This window comes from Cydia strobilella, chromosome 17 (assembly GCF_947568885.1).
Source record: "Cydia strobilella chromosome 17, ilCydStro3.1, whole genome shotgun sequence".
NCBI classification, from domain to species: domain Eukaryota; kingdom Metazoa; phylum Arthropoda; class Insecta; order Lepidoptera; family Tortricidae; genus Cydia; species Cydia strobilella.
The window spans coordinates 362,973-383,148 of record NC_086057.1 but is presented as its reverse complement, the minus strand read 5'-3'; the positions used below and the strand labels follow the sequence as shown (position 1 = coordinate 383,148).

General features: G+C 36.6%; 2 long non-coding RNA genes across 2 annotated transcripts in view; one reads left to right on the top strand and one right to left on the bottom strand.

Moving 5' to 3' along the window:
• The window catches only part of LOC134748840 (uncharacterized), a 707,412-nt gene that overhangs the window by 655,333 nt on the left and 31,903 nt on the right, over positions 1 to 20,176 (bottom strand). The gene's annotated exons all lie outside the window — the stretch shown is intronic.
• LOC134748880 (uncharacterized) lies at positions 17,229 to 18,365 on the top strand. The gene is made up of 3 exons (XR_010128437.1): positions 17,229 to 17,323; positions 18,153 to 18,199; positions 18,299 to 18,365. It is a non-coding gene; the product is annotated as an uncharacterized LOC134748880 (long non-coding RNA).

Below are 20,176 nucleotides of genomic sequence, written 5' to 3'. Positions count from 1 at the left end.
TTAACTTACTTACTTAATTACTGCTGTGGCGCGACCCAGGTAGCAAAATGACGTCAAATGACGTCGCTGACGTCATAATGACGTAATAATGCCGTCATTATGACGTCGCTGACGACATTTTACGTCATTTTGCTACCTGGGGACGACCCGAAATGGACCTTAACCATATTAACTTAAAATTTATCACAATAAATAAAAAAACATGTAGGTATATAACTATAAGTCTAACACAAATAAGCTACAATTAACTAAACTAAACTAAAACTAAACTAAAACTACTATAAAACTAAAAATCTAAATCTAAAATGGGCCCCCGTGGCATGATGCCGAGGATGCTGGCAGCATTTCCTCGCTGAATCGCTATGATTGCGTTGGGCGAGGAAGCTGCCAGCTGTCTTATCCCCGGTCTCATCCACCAGCCGTTTCGCCAACCATATTTAATCTGCACAGTAAAATTCTTTAATTACGCAAAACAACAGTTAACGGCCCTTATCCAAGTTAAAACCCTGAATCCCTAAAAACCTCTTATCCCTCGGATTGTCTCGCGCAGGTCCCTTTGTGGCGTAGAATGGATCCGTTTCGCCTTTTTAATGATATCTTACGACAGATAAGTGCTTTGTGGAGATGAAGGGCTGATGTTTGGGAAGGCTTATTAGGGCCAGTTGCATCCGCGCGTGAAGGATGATTCCGTTGTTGGAAATACATTTAAACGCAGCTAATGGGACACTGTGTAAGTCCTTTATTGCCCTTGTGTAGTACATCATCATCATCATCATATCAGCCTTCTATCTCCCACTGCTAAGCATAGGCCTCTCTTCCAGTACGCCACTTATCCCGGTCCCGAGCCAATCTCATCCAGAAGTGACCCGCAGTCTTCCGAATGTCGTCCACCCAACGAGCCAACGGACGCCAAGTAGTATAAGGAAAGGATTTGTAAAAGACTGAAATACATGCGGAAGTCCAACCGTAACTACTTCAAAACGAAGAAAAAAATCGTATGTTTTAAATTGTTACATCACGAGCATTTACGTAGGAGAAATATATTTAAGGCATGTAAATATATATAAATCGCATAATATGTGATGTGTAAATTACAATCAAGCAAAACATTTTTTTTTAACTCCTGTTTCATGTTAAAAATGTAGATGTCACCTGCGTCATAAAAACTTACCTCTCACCTATGACGCTTTAATGAAACACACGTCAGAAACATACCGACGTAAATCGACCGCTTAAACCATTTTATGTATCACTCCCGTAATAGTCAAGTAAAAAAGGTTAGTATCTTATCAAAAAATTCGAAAGGTAACAAAAACGTAGCTCTCAAACTAATTGACCAAAAAAGTTTGTAAAAACCAGCAACATTCAATTTCAGCTCAGTTCGAATTTCAAATCAATATCGAAATTCCCTTTAGCAATGATCGAATTTACGGCGAACTACAATGGCAAAATCAGTGTTCCCATTACTGGTAATAACGGGATGCCGATGCCGAACGCATGTTTTGCGCATATCGTCGCTATACTTACTTAACCTCATATCTGCAACAATCATTTGATGGAAATGTCGCATTTCTTTCATTCGGAATACGGGTGTTTTTGTCATCAAATGAGTGTTGCAGATACGAGGTTGAGTAAGTATAGCGGCGATATGCATGCGATTATGGAGCATTCCACGGGCTGTCCCATACAGACGCATTTTATTTCCTGTGTTGCTACTTTTTTTCGTCGTTTAAAGCAGATGATTATTTTTTGTGCATAATTTTGACCATTTGTCACAGAAAAGGAAACTCTTATACCTGCAAATCCTGAGAAAATTCGCGTTCGTACGGGACAACGGTAGACAATCTTGTGAATGCTCCATGGTGAATATACCGGGATTTTTACGACCACATTTCTAATTTTCGTAAGCAGCTCGGGTGGTTACCGATCCGCCAGCGCAGGGATGTGCATGTTCTGTCGTTGCTTTTCAACATACTCTTCAACCCCTGTTCCCCATCTTACCTAACCGAGAGATTTAACTATCTGGCTGAAGGAAGTGATCACCGCTTACGTTCTAGTGCTAATCTTACGCTTGCTATCCCTTCGAATAAGTCTCGAACGTACGCAAATTCATTCACAGTGCGCGCGGTGAAGTTGTGGAACGAGTTGCCCCTGTCGCTCAAGCGGTCCCGGTCTGTAGCATCACTCAAAGTTAATCTGAAAAAGCTTTGGCTTTCCCACGAACTGTGATTTGGTTGAGTGCTAATATATATTATTTATATATTATATATATATATATATATATTTATTTATTTAATATTTATTTAGTACTATATATTTATGTATGCTAGTACATATTTATTTTATTGCATAATGCAATTGATGTATTTTAGTTATTCGTAGACGTTAATATTGTAGTTTTCCTTCTTAAATATTATTGTACGTTCTGTAAGTTTGTCTATCTATCTAATTCGAATTTTCCACTCATTTACTCTAAGGTTAGCTGGAAGAAATCCCTTATAGGGATAAGCTCGCCTTTGTACCTAAATTTATATGAATTTCATGTTATCAATTTTTGTTTTGTACAATAAAGTGATTTACTACTACTACTACTATTTTTCCATGCGCATATTCGTGTGGTTTGTGGCGTCATTCGCATGTGGATTTTGTGTTGCACGATATTGAAAATGTTTTTCGTGCTGCTCTTTGTACTACTATGTATGTGAACGCTAAGAAAGCCAAAGCCTAGGTCGTTTAGTTGTACAACACTGGTAAAATAGTATACGCTAAACGCATCTTTAAAATTAAACACAATATTAGAGACCTAATTGGGGATATTAATAGTTTAATCTCTTGTTATAAACGAGGTTGAATTGTGCTCCCACACTGGCTGTTGTATAACGTTATATCCATACTAATCCATACTAATATTATAAATGCGAAAGTCTGTCTGTCTGTCTGTCTGTCTGTGTGTTACCTCTTCACGCTTAAACCGCTGAACCGATTTAGTTGAAATTTGGTATACAGATAGTTTGAGTCCCGGGGAAGGACATAGGATACTTTTTATCCCAGAACTCACCCCTCAAGGGGGTGAAAAGGGGGGTGGAAATTTGTATGGGAAATCAATAACCGCTGAACCGATTTAGATGAAACTTGGTATGGGGATAGTTTGAGCTGTGGGAAAGGATATATAATAATTTTATCCCCGAAATCATCCCTTAAGGGTGTAAACAATGGGGTGGAAAGTATAGTGTGGGCAAATTTGGGGGTGAAAAAAGGATGTATTAAAAAGCAGATTTGTTTAAGAATTAAGGTACCCAAATTACTAATTCCACGCAGACGAAGTCGCGGGCAAAAGCTAGTATGGTTATATTACTAACATCGTGTGACAGGTAGTATCGATAGTGTTTTATTATGTTGTCCCTGTCACAAAATATTATATGGCGTTATTTAACAGCCAGTGTGGGACATATCCATAAGAAATATGAAAAGAAGTACCTTAAAAACCTTTTTAATACAGTTTCTCAAAAAGTGCTTTTTTCGTGGCTGTTTAGCGTGCGGAAAGTTGGTTTTCGCGAACTAGTGCTTTTTATTTTTCCAATTTTTTTAAATTTTTACTTGTTCCAATTCATGACTACTTATTGATGAGTGTTAATATTAGTTTCGTTTAAACGTCGTAATCAACATAAAAACCTACTGTTAATGTAAGAATACGAAAAATACATATTCCATATTTTATTACTTACCTCTTCATCATTATAAGTATTATAACACGTTTATTTCTTAATGTTGAAAAACCGTTCTTAATAAGTTGTCTGAATGGAACGGAACGTCTGTCAAAGAAGAGGCGTATTTTCTTACTGCAAGAATGTTTTAAGTTTCCAAAGGCAACATTCGATATTGTTTTTATAAATATACGATACACAAATAATCGTAAATAACGATATTTAGGTAATAATAGTACAATGTTTTAATATTTACAATTGTATTATAGAACATGCATTAAAAAAAACTTTCATTGAAGTGGGTTCAATAATAATAACAAAATCTATTCTAGTCAAATAAAAGCTAGAAAAACACCTCTACCTATATAATGACAATGTCAATGATGTCAGTGTCACAGAATTAATAATATAAAAGTTTCGAATTCCATGTTACTTTTCTTATTTTTTCGCAACTGTATTAAAAAACGTCGTTCGATACACGTGCGGATATGTCATTCTTCACTCGTCCGGTCCGGTCGGTACTCGTGAAGTAATGACATACTTTCCGCACTGGCATCGAAATGTACTATTTCATATTCCTAATCCTTGGCGATCACAATAGTCAAATAATGTAAAACTGTTTTCATTCACTGCCGCTCATTTTAACATTAAAGAAAAACAACCATACATCCATCAGGGGCCCATTTCTCGAACGGTATTAGTCTAATATTATTAATGTGTTGCCATGGTAACCCATACGAATTGACAGTTCGTGGGCTAATAATATTAGTCTTATATCGTTCGAGAAACGAGCCCCTGCACATCTATATAGGTCTACCTAACCTATTATATAGGTCTATCTACCTAACTTTGGTATTCATAACATTCTTAGTGGGATTTATCAAACATACATTGTTGCGCTACTCAAATCCCCGCATCTCCACCAACATAAGCGCACTTTGAACTCTCCGAAAACTCTATTGACGCGAACTCTAGCTATGAATTCCTCGTTCCTGAGAGCTCCGCAGTGTTCTAATAAAGCCAACTAAACTGAAACTAGTGTCACAATGCGGTGCGATAACATGTAAACTATTGCGGGCCCGAGAGTCTTTAGAGACGGAGGGATGACGGCGTGGATACGACAAATTATATTGCCTATGTGCGAATAAAAAATTCAAAATTCTTTTCCTCTCACTAGCTCGGAAAGTTGTCTTTTATCCTTTAAAACAAGCGGGGAAAAACGCCTTTTATCCACTAGTGGGGAAAGTAATTTGACCTTGGATGGAGCGTGTTTAAGTAGCTTGACAGATAACAAAGCGTAAAACGCTCATAATAATGGTTCGTTCGATATTAATTATCATTAAATAAATGCTTTGAGAATCTAATAAAAAATACCAAATTTAGCTTTATTTAATATTTTTAAGTCATAAACCTTAAAATTCCATAAGAAACGTTAGATTTTTTTTATAATGATGTTAAATATAATTCTGAACGCACAAGTTGAGTCGATCCAATTTCAAAACGCATCGTTGACATTTTATACGTCAGAACAGAAATGTCAACATTGTCAACAAAATTTTTACTTAAAAACACTTCTCACCGACTCACGTAAAAATCAGAATTTCCAGTGTTTTTTATTATAATATCGTAAAAAATGAGTGACTCCAGTGATGAAGATGATCTAACGCCTGTGGATGTTGCACTTTCCTCGCTATAGTGAGGTGAAAAGTTTTGTGTTACACACGGGTGCAAATGTATTTTACTTCTCGTGTGTTGAAACACTCGCGGGTAAAATACAACTTTGCACCCTTGTATAACAAATAACTATTGTAGTGAATACGTGGCTTAAGGGTACTGTTCGGATGAAGACAACATGCAACACCAGCATTACTGCCAGCATTATTGCAACGCGACATTATTGCCGGCTGCGTTCCTGGCGCAAATGTCAAGAATACGCAGCAAGGTATTTTTCCCCTCACTAGCTCGGAAAGCCGTCTTTTATCCTTTAAAACAAGCGGGGAAAAACGCATTTTATCCACTAGTGGGGAAAGTAATCGTGTGTTGAAACACTCGCTACGCTCAGGATTCTATTTTAGAACCACTCGCTTCGCTCGTGGTGTAACTATAGAATCCTTTTGCTTGCTCGTGTTTCAATTCCACACTCGCGGGTAAAATACAACTTTGCACCCTTGTATAACAAATAACTATTATTATATTGCGTAAGACACACTTAGTTTATATATAATGTAAGGTGATGGAGCCACCCGGTAAGTAAAAATGCCTGTGTTGTGTGGCGCCGCTCTTCCTTCAGGTTACATAACTATATTATAAATTTTACTTATGCTAAGCTAATTAACTTTAATTTACTTACTGGCTAAAATTCTAGTTTATACTATTTACAACTAAGGTTACAGTTTAGAAGGTATTTAAATGAATTAAAAAAGCTGGGTATCGAATAAGTGCTCACGAATGCACGGACGAAGCATAACAAAATGACATCATTTAGATATCAATTTGATATCAAACTGTAAGTTCAAACTTTTGAATTGACCTCATGGTGTCGCGAGCTAGCGGCGATAAATGGGGCATTTTCTATGAAAAAGGACCTTATTGTCGATGGCGCTTACGCCGCACAGCGTCGCGCGGCATTGTATTTATATCGGAGCATCGTTTATAATGGCGTAAGCGCCATCGACAATAAGGTCCCTTTTTATAGAAAATACCACAAATAAGGTAGGAAACGGCCATATTCGTAGATCACACTTAAAACTCTAGGCCCGGGCAACTCCGACCCCCACGATAAGGTCACTCTGTATGTTTATTGAACTTTATTGTTATGTGGAAAACAATTACTTAGACGTAACTGTAAGTTGTACCGTCAAGTTCATAAATACCCTTTAACACGTTGAAATAAGGTGTAAATTCGTATACATATTTTTAACTGCTGCTCCGGCTTTCCGACTTAATGAGCTTCAGGCAGATTAATGTTTATTAACCTGGACTAGTTTAGCAAACTAATTCTTTTTGCAAATTTATTACGGCAAAATAGTCCGGAAGTGAATCCTCCGTAAATATAAAGAAAGCCAATTCGACCTCACATTCCGATATCAAAATGAGGTCATTTAGTTATCATTCGTGGTATGGTTCGAGAAGGGGTCCCTTTGTTTGACATAATTATTGAAAGTCATAATGTAATGATTGTCATATTATCATTAGTCATAATTCTGAAACCGTTAACTTTTCAGGATTTTCCTCGCGTTATCCTATAGATAGGTTAGGTTAGGTTAGTTTTATGGCAATCCTGAAAAGTTACGCGTTTCTGAGAAAAAACAATTTATGACTAATGATAATATGACAATCATTACATTATGACTTTCAATAATTATCTCAAACAATAGAGACCCGTTAGAGAAGTGTACATACAGCTGCAAATGTGCATACCCACTCTATAAATGAGTTCCGTTCGTAAAGTGGGTATGCAGTTTTGCAACTCGCTGTATATAATATATGTGATCCTTGCCTTCTTAAGTGATCTTCTCCCAGACAATTTATACCCAGGTTTGAGAAAGGGAGGAGAAATTGTTTACATTTGGAGTAGGGTCATTGCAATAGTTTTCGTCCAGCTCTAGTTTCCGTCCACTTGACGAAATTTGAAAAACCTACATTGCCACATACATTTGTACTTATTACAAACCTTAATGTCTAAACAATATATCTATCTACATCAAAATTATATTTCGCAAGTAGCAAATTAAAAATGAAATATATTTGCTACTCAGTGAAGTAGACGAAAACTATAGCATGGACGGAAACTAGCGCATTGACCCTACTAGTAAGTCTTACTAAACTTTTTTTACTCTCAAACATTGTATCCTTATCATAACATACACATAAGCGACCTTTATAAAAACCTCCGTAAACACTGTAACCAATAACAACCTTTTAACCTTCAGTTTAGTACACTAAGTCCCCTACCTTGTTTATTGCATACAAAGTTGTTGCCGGGACTTCCTTTGTCAGGCTTACGCCGAATGTAGTAGTCCAGTATTCAAATGGCTTTGCCATATTTTCAGTCGGTCGTTGAGGGTCGTCGCAGTAAAGGAGCCCACTGACTATCAGTCCGCCGCCGGACGATATCGGCCTGTCAGTTAGAACAAAAATTTTACAGTTCCGAACAACTGAAAGGCCGATATCGTCCGGCGGACTGATAGTCAGTGGGCCCCTTTAGGGATGAGAAACTGTATGAATGGATGTATGTATGTTGGGTTGGATGGATTGTGTGAAAGAGGATATGAGAAAGAAAGGAGTGAGTGCTGAGGTGACGAAAGATAGAGAAGAATGGAAGAGAAAAACATGTTGTGCCGACCCCACATAACGTGGGATAAGGGCAGAAAGAAGAAGAAGAGATAAGGGTTAAGAAAATGGGGTAGGAATGAATTATTTTTAGATGTATTTTTAAGAAGCATTTTGGACTTCAGTTTGTGCTGCTAGATGTTTGGCAGAATTGTCTAAGTGGGTTAGGTTAGGGTTTTCTGGCAAATAATATTATGCAAAATGAAATTCTGCAAAGTAATACTGTGCGAAAAGCAGTATGCGAAAGGTAATTCTGCCAAACGACATTTCTGCCAAGTAACTTTATGCAATACAAAAATATGAGGTTCCTATGACAAAAACAGCTGCAGGAGAGTACCATTGGCATTAATTTCGCCTTTTTTGCGTTATTTATCGTTTTTTAGTAATAATGATTTATTAAATGCATATTAAATAAGTACAGAGAAACACAATATATCTTACATTTTACTTCCTTCCGACATCCGATATCGAATCGGACAATGTGAAAACGCTCTTAAGGTAATACCGCCTCCAAATAATTCTCACATCGCGTCGCTAGAACGTTAAGTTTCGGATATTTGAAGGGAACACTTCGATTACAAGTTGCTCTGTTTACAATATGGCGGAATTGTGACGTCACTGTACAAATCGGTGGGTAATTGTTGTTCGTGTGGGACCTCGGTGATATTAGTTAAGTGTCCTCATTATGCAGTTTCCATGTTCGATTGGTGAATAAATAATAAGAGGAAAGGGGACGGCCGCTTTTCCATAGAAACGTAGTCCCCATTTTCCTCTCTGGATATTGATATTATGAAAAATATTTTTACGTAATTTGATGTATATAAACCACAGCCATGCCCCTACGTTTGACTTTTTTAGGTTTTTTGATTATTGTAAAAATAGGAGCGAAAAACAGATTAAATACAAATTTATAAATGCTTCTAACTTATAATAATCAAAAATTCAAAATAATAATAATTAAACGGCATAGGGTTGATATACAATAAATTGCATCTTAATATTTTCAATAATGTTAATATCCAGAGAGGAAAATGAGGACTACGTTTGTATTAAAAGGCGATTTCGCGCGGATCCTCCACTTTCGTCTTAATCAGAGGAAAAGTATGTCAATCCTGTGTGACACTTTCTTTCCCTAAGTCACACGAACCTGCCTTCAAAAAGCCGCTCTCATTATAATTTATGCTCCCAATTTAAAACATGTTAAAATTACATGAATGTCTGTCCGTCTGTCCGTCTGTCCGTCTGTCTGTCTGTCACCAAGCTGTATCTCATGAACCGTAACAGTTGAAATTTTTACAGATGATGTATTTCTGTTGCCGCTATAACAAGAAATACTAAAAAGTAAGGTCAAAGTCAAAGTCAAAGTCAATATAATCTTTATTCAAATAGGCCTAGCAACAAGCACAAGGAACCCTCGGTGGGCGAGTCCGACTCGCACTTGGCCGGTTTTTAAATCTATCTGGTACTTTTTGTTGCTAAAATCTGTCATACAAAGAAAATAAAGCGAGTAAAAGTTTTGTTTGAGAAAAATAAATCTCGTTTTTTTTTCTAAAAAATAAATTCGCAGTCGTGAATAAGTATTTTGAAAAAGTCCATTTATACACCTCTCCTTGTACTCGTACTTAACATTTTATAGAATCTAAATAAGTTTCAACTCTTACCTTTTACTAACAAAACTTGGTACTTGCAATGTTATTCCTAATGGATACGACGGTAAGCTAGCTAATGCAAGCATTACGAAGTTCCTCAGTCTGCCGGTACACTGGCAGTAAATTTATTAATGAGTGCGCTAATGACGGAGTGTTAGGCACAAACTTAATACGTTGGTTCTAGAACCAAGCTCAAATTTTTAAGATTAGTTTGATTTGATATTACTCGCAGTGCATCTCAAAACAAGTTCAGTTTTCTATAGTGCGAATGTCGCTTCTGGTGTTCATTTCAAAATGTTACCTATATGTTTATGTAGAATGAAACAGTTTTTTGACGAGTCTTACAAAATATATTTGAAAAAAAGTGATAAATCTGAAAACCATTGATTCTTAGTGTTCCGTGCAAAACTTTGTTTGAATGCGTTTTTCTCAGAGACCGTTTTAGATACCTAAAATTTGAAACAGTTATAGCAATTACCATCACTAATCTCGTAAATAAGTCAAAACCGCTTATTTAAATCAAATGGCTAAATTAAATGTGTAATTTTTTTTCTAAAAATAATGCCTGAGCAATACCGTTGGCAGGTGCTGCATGCACTCGCCGTCTAGTTTTTAGTTTTAGTTTTTATGCGATACTAACACTAGTAATAAGATTGTAATATTTGCTAACCATGTATGGACCTTTTAATAGTCTGAAATAATTGTTTTTTTTTTATACATTTGCAGTCATAGGAAAACTTGGTACTTGAAATGTTATTCCTAATGGATACGGCGGTAAGCGAGCTAATGCAGCGTCACGGAGTTCCGTCTGCCGGTACATGACGGAGTGTTAGGCGCTAACAAAATTAATAGTTAATACCGCTTGTTGTGGAAACAACAACAAGTGTATTTAGTATTTAGTATTAAGTTTTAGTTAATAAGTACATTGCTATATACCCTAACAGGGTTCATGTGAACACTTTAGCTGTAAAATGCTCTTTGTAAGACCTTATGTAAACACATGATTATAAATGCAATAAATGAATTATGAATTATGAAACGCATTCTCATTAAAAAAACTTAACACTACATATATTACTCGCATCAAATCAAGTTAAAAAGTTTCATACAACTTTTTTTTTAATCTACCTCTTTTAAAAACAAACTTATTAAAAATAAACCACTTGTTTCTAAAAATTGTATTTATGAAAATACATTCGCTGTTTCAATTAATATTTTGAAAAAGTCAATTTCTTTTCTATCTTAAAGTTTAATTTGTTACCTTTTAACAGCAAAATTTAGTACTTATAATTAAGTGCGAAAAGTTATGTTCAAAGACAAATTAAAAACTAGATCATAACAAAATTAGAAAATTTTAATCCAGTTTCAAAACAGAATCTACGTTTTCATTCCAATTTATGATTTCGTTTTGTGACAATCGAAAAAAAATTAAGTGAAAAGCGTCACAAAAAAAAAACAAAAGTAATTTTGATTGCGAGTAGAAATAATCGAGGACATTTTTTTAAGTGAATGGTACTTACACTACACATTTTACTTTCTAGAAAAATATTTTTTATTTTTTTTATGGGTACAAAATTGTTTTTATTTTACTTAGTGATGTTTCTTCAAACAAAAACGTTACTTTTGACACTGACATATCTAATCCATATCGTATCTAGACGTAATATTTGACGTAACTTAAAGTTCGAATCAGGCAAGGACATTTGTATAAGGCGGTTTCGAGCGGTCGTCCATATTCGTCTTAAGATTTTCTTCTTCTTCAGTCGGTCCCTTAATGCTGAGGATCATGTCCTTCTGTTGAAGACCAGGTTCCTCCATTCTTCGCCAAGAAGATTTTAAGATATCCGGTTTATTGAAACAACTAATTTCCACTAGACTTATATTGACCGGGATTATAGACCTTACCCGTGATTACCTTTTGTATTTTTTATGAGCTCCCGATATTTCGACGCAGTTACATGCATCATAGCGGGTGGGTGTCAAAGTTGTGAAGATGTGTGTATGTTCAAAACTCTAACTAATTTCCAAACCATGTTATAATAAACTAGGCACCATAACTTTTAGCTCAACACCGTACTCGAACTTAAATTCCCCAGCTTCAAGCTCCAATAGTTAGCGAGTTGAAGAAAGGCTCTCATTTAATCTTTCAGGTACCTAAAGACAAATTCTGTATTAACAAATTGATATGGTTTCCATATTATTTTGACACGACCTTGACCGTAAGTACCTACCAATCAGCGTTAGCAACTCACTGGTGCTAATGAAAAGCAAGATAGATAGATAGATACATAGATAGATAGATAGATAAACTGTTTATTTGTTTGCCACAATACACACAAAATATTCAAATACAAAAATGACATATGTACACAAAACAATCCAGAAAAAAATAGAAATTACAACAACAAATAAGAGTCACACATATTTTTACATAATAGAGAAAAAGGAAAAAATACATATAAATACTGTTTTATACAAATAAAAATCCTGTGTGCGTCGCAGCAAAACAAAAAGGTTCTGGCTCAGTATTACGCTTCACGCATTAGGAAAAGCACTGATTTTATGCCAGGCAGAAGACTCACTTTGATTGGTGCTAATGAAAAGCAATCATAATGTCGTCACATAAGACATTTCGTTCGCACTTATTGATGCGTGAGATGCCTGACAATACGATTTAAGGGGACTTAGCCATGATGACATTTGGTGATAGAAAGCGCCAATGGAAACATAAATAATAATTATTTGGAAATAGTTATTTGATTTTTCGTAGCGTCTGTCATCCCAATACATTTTTAGGGTTCCATACCTCAAAAGGAAAAAACGGAACGTGCGTCTGTCTATCACTGCCTATTTTCTCGGAAACTACTAGACCAATTAAGTTGAAATTTGGTCCACATATGTAAGTTTGTGACCCAAAGACGGACATGTAACTTAAACAAATAAATTTTAAACATGGAGCCAAGTTAATTAAAAAATAAAGTTTTCAAACTATATCGTGTTACATACATACCGTAATAATTTGTTAATACAGAATCAGGCTCGGCATATTCTCAAGGAGCTAACTCGTATATTGGCTGCATTATGGAGCCTTTACAAGCCAAGTTCCACACTTAACCGGGCCCACTCCCTTATTCATGGCGCGCAACAAGTGCTTTCATAATTGAACACACCTGCCGTTGTCTCTGGTGTCGTATGGTCCTGGTTATTTTATTGTTTTAATGAGTTCGGTTTTCCTTTCTTTAGGATCTATGGCCAATAAATAAATAATTTTAGCGTCACGGCAGACCTCGAAGGACTGGAACGAGATGGCGGCATGACCCAGACGTTTTTTCTAAATGATTGGCCTAATATTGCCCTAGACCGAGACGCGTGGAAAAAATAGGCCTTTGACCAGCAGTGCAAGTGCAGCAAATAATCCATACTAGTCCCATACTAATATTATAAATGCGAAAGTGTGTCTGTCTGTTACCTCTTCGCGCTTAAACCGCTGAAACGATTTGGACAAAATTTGGTATATATGTAGTTTGGGCTCCGAGAAAGGTCATAGGGTAGTTTTTAGGGTTCCGTACCCAAAGGGTAAAAACGGGACCCTATTACTAAGACTCCGCTGTCCGTCTGTCTGTCTGTCTGTCACCAGGCTGTATCTCATGAACCGTAATAGCTAGACAGTTGAAATTTTCACAGATGATGTATTTCTGTTGCCGCTACAACAAATACTAATAATATAAATATTTAAATGGGGCTCCCATTCAACAAACGTGATTTTTTTGCTGTTTTTTCCGTAATGGTACGGAACCCTTCGTGCGCGAGTCCGACTCGCATTTGGCCGGTTTTTTATTATCAATAATCATCATCATCATTCCACGCAGACGAAGTCACGGGCAGAGGCTAGTAATAAATAATAATAAATAAATAATAATACAAACTTAGATACATAGATAACCTCTATAACTTAGGAACAGATATTCGTGATAAACACAAAAACAAATGCTCTTACAGGGATTCGAACACGAGACCTCCTACTTCGTTGGCAGTTGAAGCGGCACACCCACATTGTATATATTAAAAAATAAATAATAATAATTAAAAATATATTTATTTTGCACACAAAAATGGGAATTTGCAGATTGAGTATACATGAGGTCCAGGTTGCGCGCATACAGCGGTACATTTAAAACAGTATGAACAGGGGTCCCCAAACTAGGCATAGCCTGTATCTTGGGCGACCAGTTAGTGAATTAAAAACTAGATTGAAAAAAAAAAAGAAAGTATGTCTAAAGATGAAGATAGGTGCTAGTGCTTATAACCTTAGCTACTAGGGATTTACGTTGGTCAGTCTGTCAGTCAAGTCTCTTACGGCTAAGTGTCTATACCTATAGGTTAAATGTCTAATTATGTAACATAGAGTACCACTACATATGGACAGAAATTGAGGCTTATGGCCGCGATATTTAAAGCATTATACAATTATACAATATAGAGCATTATACAATGTTTCCTTTCTCCATACAAGTGCGCCGTAGCGTCACTGCACTATCTCCTCAGTCTTATTATAATCGATAGTTAGCAACCAGTCACAAATAACTCGCTTTGCCTGTGAAACAGGGAGGTCCTTGATGTAACAGTGTTTTAGTATTGAATTGTACACTGATGTTTTTCCATAGCTGCCAAATCTCTTTGCAAATTTAGTTTTAGTAGGGGGTTTTTTTAGTATGAAAGTGCGCTTTTTTAGCATTTCTCTGTGCAATTCCGAGCCGATCAAGTTTTTATGGGTAAGTATACATGTTCGGAGTATAAAGAGCTGTCGAATGTTCAAGATCCGGGCTTCTTTGTATAATTGAGACGTGGGGAAGAGAAAGGGTTTTCTAAGCATGACTTTTAGTACAGATCTTTGAGCCCGTTCTGCTACTATGAGCGCGGTTTTTGCTGCGTTGCCCCAGATACTAACGCAGTAGCTAGCCACGGATTGACAAATAGCTGTGTAGACCATTTTCAGGACTCTCCGGTCTGCTGCGTTTCTAACTCGTTTTATTATAGCGATTGTTTTTCTTAACCGTTTTGACAGGCCTTCAATATGTAGTTTAAAGTTTAGATTTTCATCCAGCATAATTCCAAGGTATTTTATCACGTTGCACCGCGCGATAGCATCACAGTTGCATACTCGTGATTCAGAGAGAGGGTACCCACATTTATGTATTTTAACTTGTAGATCCTCTGGGGGTTTAGATGCAGCAGTTTTATGAAAGCAGACGTGATTTGTTTTCTTATGGTTAAGAGTCAATAAGTTACTCTCCAGCCAGGTGTAAATCGACAGCATTCCCAGCTCAGCCGCACGGGACGTCTCCTTCCACGTGTCACCTGTGAACAGAACAGCAGTGTCGTCGGCGTAACATATCACCTGTGCGCCTTGGAGTCCCACATCATGTATGTCATTTATATAAATATTGAAAAGGGTCGGACCCAGCAAGCTGCCCTGAGGGACGCCGAAGCGCACCGGCAAGGGGGTATACTTGTATATATATATAGGGGTGCAGGCAGGCAGGCCAAAAAAGAGATGGCGGGACGACTTAGACGCATTTTATCCGGATTGGCGGGACACTACAAAAGACAGGGTCCAGTGGAGGAAACGAGGGGAGGCCTTTGCCCAGCAGTGGGACACTAAATTAGGCTAGTAAAAAATAAAATAAAAAAATATATAGTACTAGCTTTTGCCCGCGACTTCGTCTGCGTGGACTTAGTAACCGCAGCTAGAATAAGAATAGCGCCTCGAAAAAATCTCATAGCAATCTTTTGAGCATATTATGCACACAAATTAGCAGGCACTTCGTTAATTATCTCAATTCCACCCCGCTTTTTACTTTCTTAATGGATGATTTTCGGGATAAAAACTATCCTATGTCCTTCTCAGGGACTCAAGCTATCTCTATGCCAAATTTCATCTAAATCGGTTCAGCGGTTTAAGCGTGAAGAGGGAACAGACAGACAGACAGACTTTCGCATTTATAATATTAGTATGGATTATACAATGTGGGTACACTAAGATTATGCTTACTTAGGTATAGGGTAGTTGTAGTTTGTTTGTCTTTAATTTAACCCTTCTACGATCTAGTGTTTGTACTACTGATGCCTAGACTTCCTCATTTCCTATGTTCCTGGATTTCATACATACTTACATGAAAAGGCAATTTATAAAGAAATACGTTCTTACGTTTGGCTCATATTATTACCTTCACTAATTGATCAATAAACTTCAGTTTATTTCTTTTAAAGATTTATTTGTTCGACATAGGTAAGTCACAATATCGACGCAAGCTCCTGATGACGCTCCTCGGTACGGAGTGAAACATGTCGAGCGTTTTCGACTTAAAACACGTGAGTGACCCGTTATTAATATATTTAATATGTCTATGTCTCACGGAAGTTTTGTTATTAAAAAATCACAATATGTACGTCGCAGTATGAAGCCATTTAGAAAAGATTCACTCTTGCTTTGATGCTCATTTCTGATCATTTTAACTTTTGATTCTGTAATAAATATTTGATTCCCACAAATCATAGTATCGAAAGAGACAAAAAAACAAAAGCGGAATATTTAAGACAATATTAAATGAATATTTTCCTTATAATTTTAGCGCTAACATGACTTCATACAACTAAAATATTAGCGAGAAATAAATAACAAACTATTATTATTTAATTTTGTTATCGACCTCACATGCACAGATTAAATAAGTAGTAATAAAAGAGATAATTATGTAGAAGTTTTACATCGCTCAAAAGTTACGTTTCTTTATAGGTTTTTTTTCTCTCAGTGCACCCACCTTGACGCTTTTTTGTTTAGCCCTATGGTTGACTGGTAGAGAATGCCTATAATGGCATTAAGTCCGCCTGTTGTACACTTTTTATGTGCAATAAAGTTTAAAATAATAAATAATTATTATTATTATTAACGAATAAACACACATAATACATAAAGCCAGAGGTAAACTTCAGGCGGCCTTATAGCTAAAGAGATCTCTTCTAGACAACCTTTAGTTAGCGGTGAAATGGTTTCTCAAAGATTTGACGTTTATTTTCTTACAAAAAAGGCACTGTATAGACTATAATATTTTTGAAACAAATCGAGCGTATCGAAATTTCTATATTCAAGAGTGGCGCGTCTGCTATGACAAAAAAACATCTGTGCCGCATGCCCTTTATCAATTCCCAGTATATAATTATTGTATAATGATTAATACCTGAATGATGAAAGTACCTAATGTACCTATCTTACCTTATAATAAGTATAAGCTTAAGATTTAAGATAATTTAATTTAAGATAATTTTGGTAAACCTTGTACTTAATGGAAGAGCGGAGCCTTCTGGCACAAGTATCTTTTTACTTAAAAGAAGGTTCTTGTTTCGATCCTAGTTAAAACCTGTTGTGTACCCAATAAATCATTTTTCATTTTTTTCATTTTTTCATACCTATTATACTTAAATATAAAGCGAAGAATAAAAACACTAAAGTCCTTACAACATCATTAACTATTTCCCATTCAAACCAGTTCAACGTATTAATTTTATTAAGCAATAACTAACTTAGTTCCATTTTTAAATATAAAATGTGGAACGTTTGTATTTTGTTTATGCTCCCAGGTATGTACAGTCGAGTTTAAAGTTGTTGATATATATGTTATTTTAGGCACCCAGATATTAAAAACAGGCGGCCTAGCCAAGGTGACAATCGCTATCGCTTCGCCATCGAATCGCTTTGTGTCTCTCTATCACTCTTCCATATTAGTGTGACAGTGACAGTTGCGTTTCGTTCGCTACGGAGCGTTAGCGATTGGCATGTTGTCTACGGGGCCAGGTTGGATTCGGACTACACCGCATTACTGCAGCAGTATTGCGGCGCGACATTACTGCCGACTGCATTGCAGCCGCAAATGTAAAACACCCGAGCAGTAACATCGATTCTGACATGCGCTATGCAATCGGCAGTAATGGCTTGCTGCAATACTGCTGCGGTAATGCTGCCTGGATTTTTGACATTTCCGTCATCAATGCAGTAAGCAGCAAAGTCGCGCCGCATTACTTTAGGAGTAATGCGGGTCTAGTCTGAATCCGAACTGTATTTTTACGTTGCAACGGCAATCGCCATTGATTGATTGATTGATAATTTATTTGTCAATATGGGTTACAAAGAGGTCTTAAAACTATTTACAATATGTAAGTACATAGGATCTCCACATTGTGCCTACAAACTGGCATACAAATTTAATTAAACTATCCTAATTCCATGCATATTATATTAACTTATCTTCATTCACTTGCATTCCATTCCATTGCATTCTAATAATGTCACCTTTATGTCACTGGTTAGGGGTTAGGGCAATAAAGCACTTTCAAACCCGACTGTACTGTGTGCAATCGCAATGCATTTGTTTCTATCGGAACGTATAATTAATGGAAATAATTATTGCAGCGATATCGAATGCTTCGAATATATCATTTGGAAACAGGAATAAACGGGTAAATTATGATTTAATTGTATTTAAATAGTTTTATCAATGTTTGGAATTTGTATTAATGTTTAAACGGTATAATTTTGTGTGTTTGTGTGTGCTGCAGCAAGATTACTGGAGTTGGGAACTAGTCGAGGATAATGAGCCAAGAAATGCAAGTCTTTTTAGTTTTAGTAGTAGTAGTAGCGGAGAAGTGGTTTACAATAAATGCTCGTCTCCTCTCATCTCCGTCTCAGTGGAATGGCAGCCTTATGTCATAATGTTTATTTTATGTTCCACATCACACTATAAAAACCAATGCTGGCTTACACAAACCCCAAACTTCGGAGTATGTTTAAATGAGGATACGAATGGAAACCATTTAATTAGGTTAAACGTTTCAACAGGGCCGAAAACCGATTTAAAAGCATTGAAAGTCTCGCCATTTCGTGGCATGTGAACCATTTAACGTAAGGCTTTTTAAACTTGCAAACTGTATTGCACATACGGCGTTTTTTAAATACAGTATTAAACGTTTGTCTCTCCACCTGGATTTCATTTTATTTAATGCCATCCGTTTGTTTTTGATGTAAATTTTTGCGATAAAAATATTATGGTAAGTGGGTAAATCCTGTTGATCATGCAAAGCGCGGATTGTTGAGATTATTGTTTTATCCAATTGATCGGCGAATACGGTCTGTATTATATTTCTGTGGTCCGTATGAATTCAAGGTTTTATGTGAAAAATTGCATTTAATAATTCTTATTAATCAGTGTAGGTATCAATGTAATAGTGTGTGTCCCTATTACACACACTATTGTGTGTGTGTAATTTAAGTGAGACACTAAATATTGTCTTCGGTTACCGCGATAGTTACTCATGATATAAAACTATGAAAACGGATTATATTGCGTACCTATATTGAGTTTATAATACATCCCCGTCACCCGTTGACCACGAACGCTGTAAAGGGTTCGAATCGTCGGTATGCTGTTGCAATGTGTGGTGTCAGTAAGTATGTTTTAAATTATTATTTTAAAATAGTTATGTGTCCCCATATATACTTCATCTAGGACGCATACGCACGCGATCTCTGCTAGGGGGCATTACCTAACCATTCATTAAAACCAAGGTCTGGTTACCAACAACATCGTTCATAAGCCATCTCTTTACAATTTATTTTTATTTATCGTATGGCATATGTACATGTCACTGGATTATAATTTAAAAACAAAACTTATGGTTAGTTAGAATTTCGCCCTTCCCAGGTACGCGACTGCTTCATTTGACAGGATCTTAAAATCGTCTACATGGCCTGTGTATTTAGTAAGAGGGCATTCCAGAATGATGTGGTTGATGGTCTGATCCGGGTGCCCGCAGCTACAGGCAGAAGAGGAGCTCCAGCCCCATTTGTACCAGTGGTGGCCGCAGTTTCCAACTCCTGTTCTTAGGCGGTTAAGAGCGGACCACACCCGACGGGGTTCCTTAAAGCCTGCTGGGGGTACTCGCAGGGGTAGAGCAGAGAAGGGGTTGGCTTGGTCTCTGAGGGCTTCCCATTCTGCGGTTCATGCCTCCTCCAGGGTACGGGTGGTCAGGGAATCTCCCATCAGTAATGCAGGGGGATTTCGGGATTTAAGACGTCCTCGAGGTCTTGGTGGATTGGTAGCTCAGGACTACAGTCTTTACAATAAGATATATAATTAGCTAAACTCCAGTATCCAAACCATTAAACCACGTACTAATAGCAACACTAATAACTGAACATAGGTAAACCTATAACTCCATACATTAAGGTTCATTATAAATCAGTTAAATGTATCGATATCTATATTTGTACACGTGTTTGACCAGATGACCGCGAAAACAAAGCGAGATAAGACGTCTTACATTTACATAAACAAAGTTATAATCTTGTATTATATTGCCTTCAATTTGTAATTATTATGAGGAAAATTCTCAAGTTTATTTTAATTTGCTCAGGTAATACGATGCTCATTTTGTGTT